This window comes from Salvia miltiorrhiza, chromosome 5, assembly GCF_028751815.1.
Source record: "Salvia miltiorrhiza cultivar Shanhuang (shh) chromosome 5, IMPLAD_Smil_shh, whole genome shotgun sequence".
Classification (NCBI taxonomy): Eukaryota; Viridiplantae; Streptophyta; class Magnoliopsida; order Lamiales; family Lamiaceae; genus Salvia; species Salvia miltiorrhiza.
Window position 1 is genome coordinate 16,690,869 of NC_080391.1, and position 6,789 is coordinate 16,697,657.

General features: G+C 38.3%; 1 long non-coding RNA gene across 1 annotated transcript; it reads right to left on the reverse strand.

Moving 5' to 3' along the window:
• Positions 1 to 1,521: 1,521 nt before the first annotated feature.
• On the reverse strand, positions 1,522 to 4,460 carry LOC130986399 (uncharacterized). The gene is made up of 3 exons (XR_009089261.1): positions 4,273 to 4,460; positions 2,351 to 2,417; positions 1,522 to 1,747 (listed from the first exon to the last, which is right to left on the reverse strand). It is a non-coding gene; the product is annotated as an uncharacterized LOC130986399 (long non-coding RNA).
• Positions 4,461 to 6,789: the final 2,329 nt, after the last annotated feature.

The window sequence follows — 6,789 nt, forward strand, 5'->3', positions numbered from 1 at the left end:
CGAGGCTATTCGAAACTAAGTTTAATTTCCGCTGCATATGATATCAATCTGACTGAACTATCCTCTGATAGTAAGGAAGAGTGATATCATCTCTATCTTTGCAAACACGACTGAAGCCCTTACGTGGATCAGTTAAGTTCCAGTGACTTAACTGATAACTCTTTACTGAAGAGCTTTCAGTATCAGTCGTCAACCCTGTTGGTCAAAACTAATTTCGGTAAACCAGGTGTCTTGTTTGCATGTAAAGTTTCGCTTTAATCTCTGACTGAGATCCCTCTGATTGAGGTCGGTAGATTGTTGTAAAAATAGCCTATAGGTGTATTCCCCTCCCCCCCCATACACCTATTCGAGACCTCCCGGACCTAAAAATTGGTATCAGAGCAGGTTGTTCGCAAGAACTATCTGTATCTGACTAGGTTCTACTTGAACTAGATCCTTTTGGGGGAAATTGTTGTTTTTGATCAAAAATCTCTTCTCGAGATTACCCTTAAGTCTGCTTGGTTTGTGTCCCTTTCCTGTTTCCGGTGTGCTTCTACCTGCATTCTCTAACCATGTACAGGAACAAGAAGGATTCCTCCAACGATTACGCTCATACATATTTTCGAGGAATCAGCGGATTTGAGTTGGGATCATTAGACTCCGATGAAGAAGAAAGATTCATCTTTCCAGAAGAGAACATGAGTCCAACTCACTCACAACCCGAAGAATCAAGCAGATATGATCAAATGCGACTAGAGTATCAAGACCTAAGATCGAGATTTGAAGATCTCCTTAGGGAGCACAAACAGATCATCAAAGAGATTGATCATGTGCAAGATGCTCGAAGGATCATCATGCGCCACTTCGTTTCAGATGAAGACGAAGCAGACAAAAGAGATGTACAAGAGCGCAGACTGATCAACAGACTGAAACTACTTCAGTCTCAGAAACAAGAACTTCTACAACGTCTCAAGGAAACAGAGACAGAATTCAAATCGACGTCAGAAGTTTTTGAAAGAGTGATTCGTGAGGAATCTCTACTGCACAGAAGAAAGATGGAACGAGAAAGGAGCATGCAATAACAGCCAACAGACTCAAGATCAAAGGAGAATCAGTCATAATACTCAGGGGGAACTTACACTTCAAACTAACAGAACTTGTAACTATCTCTGTGTAAGCCTCTCTCAACAATGTCACTTGTATATATGACTGTTTTTCCTTAATAACTTTTGGCTGTATTGTGCTTAATTCTGACGTGTCTAAATGTTTACACTCCTTATTTTGTTTAATCGGCACGTGCACATTAGTTTTTAAAACAGTTGTCACACGATCACACGAACCCGCCCTTTTTACTAACAAGCGGAGTGATCCACTTTGTCACAGCCCGCCCTAACTATGGATAGTTAGGCCGAGTGATCCACGACTAGGGATGGGGTTAAAGAAGAAGGGGAAGAAAAGGGGCGTCATTTATAGCCGTAAAACTTACTCATCTTAATAAAACTCGTCATTTTTATTCATTAATACTCAATTGAAAACAGTCTATGAAAGACAGCATAAAACTTAATTAATATCATTAATCAAGTTATACATCGTATGAAACCATTCTCTTAAGACTCAAAGTATGACATAACATACTATAACATCAACAACATCTTGCAGCGGAAAGTAGCTAGACATATGTATGAAGACATATTCTAGACAGGTTAACTATTTATTAACAACCCTGGAGACTCCGCTCATTGCAGCACCATCATCACATCAGCTCAACCTGCACATTTAGAAAACATATGCAGGGCTGAGTACAAAAGCACTCAGTGGGCACGTATGCCTAGGTATAAAAATACATGCTTCAAAACTATAAATTGTCATGCCATCATAAACAGTACAGCAAGGGAGTTTTTCGCTAAAAAGGCCCAAGCTTACTAAGTTCATTTGTGATTCTTAAAGTTCGTCTGATCAGACTAAGTTCTTTTGTAATCTATCATATCTGAAACTGTGTGCCGGAGAGGTGGCCACCTCTCACGGTCACTTGACCGGCCAACCCGCTAGATGACTCACGGTCACTGGTGTACACTAGCCCTGGCAGGATAGCTATCAACTGCTCAGGACCCGAATTCGATTGCATCATTGGCAAAGCCAAAGCAGATAGATATCATACTAAAATTTAAACATTTTATGGCAAGACAACAGTTGTAATATTTTCCAGTTCAAAGATTTGTAACGAAATAACTTGTTCAAAGGTAGCATTAAACTCGTTTGATAGATATATAAAACTGAAATTAACAGTTAAATCATCTCATGCATTCATTCGTATAAGAGGCATACGACACGCAGGGGATCTCTATATACGTATAGTAAAAGTAATGCCCACCTCGTTGTGTCTCTGTATCAATGAGTAACGTCACTCTCTCCCTCAAGTCGTTACTTCCCAAAAGGACCTTCATCGTTATGAAGAATTGGTGAGAAGTTATAAAAGAAACCTCGATTAATAATCTAATCTCTTTTATGAAACATTAGTATCTCTAATGTTCATCTCTCTTGATTGTTAATCAATATAACAATTATTATCTCTCGTCATTACTCATTAATTATAACATCCTTATGTTATAATTAGCAGCGCTTCAATTAAAAGAAATATTTAACACATCGAAAAGTCCACTTTCTTAGCAGATCTATTCGCTCTCATCTCGTCTAATTAACCAATTAGAAAGTTAAACTTTCCATTAGGTATGTATTTGAGTCACAGGTCAACAAGAATTGACTATGCTCAAATTCTAATTTCACTAAAAATTTCGACATGACCTATTCATATATAATGTCAGCCACGAGATTTCAACGCGTGAATCTCACTACGTGAACTCGTCTCTCGACTCAAAACTTAACATCTTGACATCTTTTCAACGCAAACCAAACAATTCAAAATCATCAAAACTCTTTATCAGTAAACTATCATTTATACTCGACACCAATTGTTCGAGTGTCAGATACCAACATTTATGTGCGTTAATCATAACTCTCACAACTCACACCATTTAGTCATATCGTATCATCCATCAAAACAAATATAATCAAGTTGTTTTCTAGAAAGTTTTGCTGTTTTTGTGTCATCTTTAAAAATTCATAACAACGAACTCAATCATCATAAACTCTCATACCAATTGATCTCAAAAACTCCATGAAGTGTAGTTCACTCTAAAAATGGTAGTTAACCAAAAAGGTTAAAGGTTTTTGGAGATATTGCTCTTTTAGTGCAGGCTGTCAAAGATTGACAGTTTCTGCCAATTTTGTTTAGGCCATTAGAAACCAAGGCAAACCTTAATAAAATTCCATCAAATTTAATCAGCCAAAACTAAAGGTATCCTTGAAGATTTGGTTAAAATTTCACAAGAGAAAACGTTCATATGATCTGCCAAATAAACAATGAAACTCATACACTTTTACTGTTGGAAAAATATGACAGCAGAACAGGGCATTTTTGAAATAATAAACTGCTCTGTTTCAGAGGTCATAAAAATCGAAATATTATGTTTTTAGAAAAGTATTGAAGTCTAGTTTCGTTTAAAAAAAACGGTGATGCAAAATCCTTCATGGATTAATAGATATAAACGTTTTTGTGAAGTCTACCAACAGTTGACAGATTCTGTCAAGGATTTTTTTCAAAATATCTTTAAAATACCAAACATCATCCAAAAGACATGAAATTTTGCAGCGACGAAATACACATATCATAGATAAACATACTAAAATTTCAGAGCCATCAAGCAATGAAAACTCATCGAAACATAAGCTTGAAACTGCTGTAAAATTTTTACAGAATTCCAGTTTTAATTTCGTTCAACAATTATCATCCATAAATTGTAAATCAATTAGCATGCTCATGTGATATCGTAGAACACATATACGCAATAATATTCATTATGCAACGTCCCAAACTTCACGAATTTAAATAATCATACTCTAAAAACTTATACAATTTTCGTGCTTGGAAAAATACGAATTTAATATATATCGATTCTAGCATACCCTTAAGCACAAATATCAAGTCAAAACGATCGAACAAAAATCGAAAGACAAGCTAATATGTGAAAAACGGGGCTGCCCTCATGGGTTTCATAGCTACGGTTCGTTCCGTTCTTACTCCCTTCATTAAACATGCTCAACATCTACCCAAGAACAACATACTAAAATTTTACGACGATCCGACGTCGTTTCAAAATAAAGTCGAGAATCGACGTTTTTCGACGTCGACGAAAATCGAAAAGAAAACCATCAAAACGTAGGTAGAGATCTTACCTACTTAGATACGTGTTCGAAAAGATGATCGGGGCTCGTCTTCTCGCTCAAAACGGAGCTCAAAAGCTCCAACTCCTCAACAATGGAGATATGCGTGAGTTGTGTGTGTGTTTAGTGTGTGTGAGATAATTAAAAATTAAAAGTGAGGGGTGTTGGCTGCTAACAGCCGTAAGTAAGTGAGGGGAAAGGGGTTTGGGCGGTTGGGGGGTGGTTAGGGGTAGGGTAGGTTAGATATTTAGTTGTTAAATATCTCGTTTCGTCTCGTCTCGTCTCGTCTTAACGACTAACTACCCACACTCTTCGTTACTCGCCCTCTCAACTCCTACTCACTTTCATTACACTCGTAATTCTATATAAATATAGAAAACGCATGCCCGTTTTCGAAATTCTGATAAACGAGCTCGGTTCGTTTATCGAGAAATCCCGATTTACTATTCACTCGTCGTCCAAAAATAAAAACTTTCATTATTGGACTCGTATCGAAAAACTAAGAATATTTCTCGACGACGTGCACGTAAGATTTTGAAAGTCGACAAAAAGACGAAATAGCAGTATTTTACTATTCATCGTCAAAAAGTCAAAATTTTGAAAAACGTCTTAACGGACTCAGATCTCACTTCCGAGTTCATCGTTCTCATTCAAATAATTATCTCGAATTATTCAAATACTCAAACTCAAATACGGATATAAAATCCCACATCATTCTCACATCATCGAAAGAACATCTCAACATCTTAAAAAAAATAACAAGAAAACTTCATATAACTCCTCATCTCTTTACAAGTAATCAAACAAAGGATACCCTAATTACTCAAACTCAAGCAACTAAACACGTCATCAAAAGCCCGGGTATTACACACTTGGCACGACTCCATTTGCACGGATTTCAAACGTTTATTGAAACCGCTTTATGCACGACTTCTCACATCATCAAAAACGTTTCATCTTCGACTAAAAGATTTACTCAATCTCAGAGAAATCTTTGTGTGCAAAATTTTTGAGTGTGCTTGTTTCTGCAAGACTAACAGTAAGAATCCACAGTTCCATCTCTGTGAGAATCAATCTTCAGACTTTTGCAGAAAACTTCTCAAAATCCAAATGGGAAAATCAGCATCACAACAAGTTGTGTGTTACGAATCTGTTGCAACACTGGAGTCACTCCAACAGTTCGCTGATTTCAATAAAATCAATGAGATCTTAGAACGACATGGATGGATGAAGTTCATCCAATGCTCACCAAGGTTCATTCTCGACGAATCGATCATCTGAGAATTCTACGACAACATCAAATCAGATGAATCGACTGGTGAACTCAAAACAGAGATTTCTGTTTTCACAAATGAAGGTTTTTCAGAATCAATCAAGATGTCCATCAACATATCTGAAGCAGTGAAAGATATGTTCAATCTTCCAACTGAGGGACCAGCTCCATTCTTCACCGACGAAGAAGCCACTGAGCACATGAGGGAAGCACTGACAAGCAATGCACCTGCCGATCGCGTCATCACCAATGTTCTGAGCATTTCAAGAATTCATCCTCATCTCAGACCCATTGCCAAGATGATCAAGAAATGCTGGTTTGGCACCCTTGGATCCCCTGGTCATCTCTCAAGACCACACAAACTTGTGCTAATCGCCCTGATGCAGAAAGGCCCATTCAACTGGGAGAAGGCCTACATTCAGATTCTCGCTGAAGAGAAGGAGGAATCCCACTCCACCAAACATCTGCGTCAAGGAACAAGAGTCTCAGCACTCATTCTTCATAGTGCTAAGGAGACACCTTGCTTCTGGAAGAACACTACTCAAGTGTCTTCCACCATTCATCTGTTTGAAAAACAGAAAAGTTCACTCAGAGAAAATATCAGTATCTCGACTGAAGTTCCTCTCCTCACTTCCGAGCCAAGATACAAGACTCGAGGCTCAACCAAGAGAAAGTTCGATAGCGTGTCGTCTCCAGTCAAGATCTCGCTGGACACCCCTCAAAAATCCCACAATGAGGAACATGAAGAAGATGCTCCAAAATCTTCTGAAGAAGTTCCAATGCCGAGCACAGAAACTTCTCAACAACAGGCTTTGTATGTCCCTCCAGCAGATGAAGAAAATCAACCAACAGAGGAGACACGAGCAACCTTTGACAGAGAAACGGAATCTGAAGAACTTCCTCTCAGAGGTTTCTTCCATTACTGTCTTGAAGGGTTCAACAAGAAGGCAAAGTTTGACGAAGTCTCTAACGACAATGCCTCATCCTCAACCTTTGTCAATCAAAAGGCCCTTCTCAAAAGCTTCGTGACACAACTGTCCGAACACTGTGTCACAACCCTTTTTCCTACAGTCTTAGCCTCCCTGAATCCTGAAGAATTCCAAGCTCTTGTCAGCTATTTCTTCTATATCTTCGTCAGAACCCTACCCAAATCCCAATACAAAGAAATTGATGAAGTCCTCACTGATAGTGAGATGGAAGGCTTGGAGAATTGCATCTTTGAGAAGTTCAGAGTCACAAATGTTTGGGATGGCATC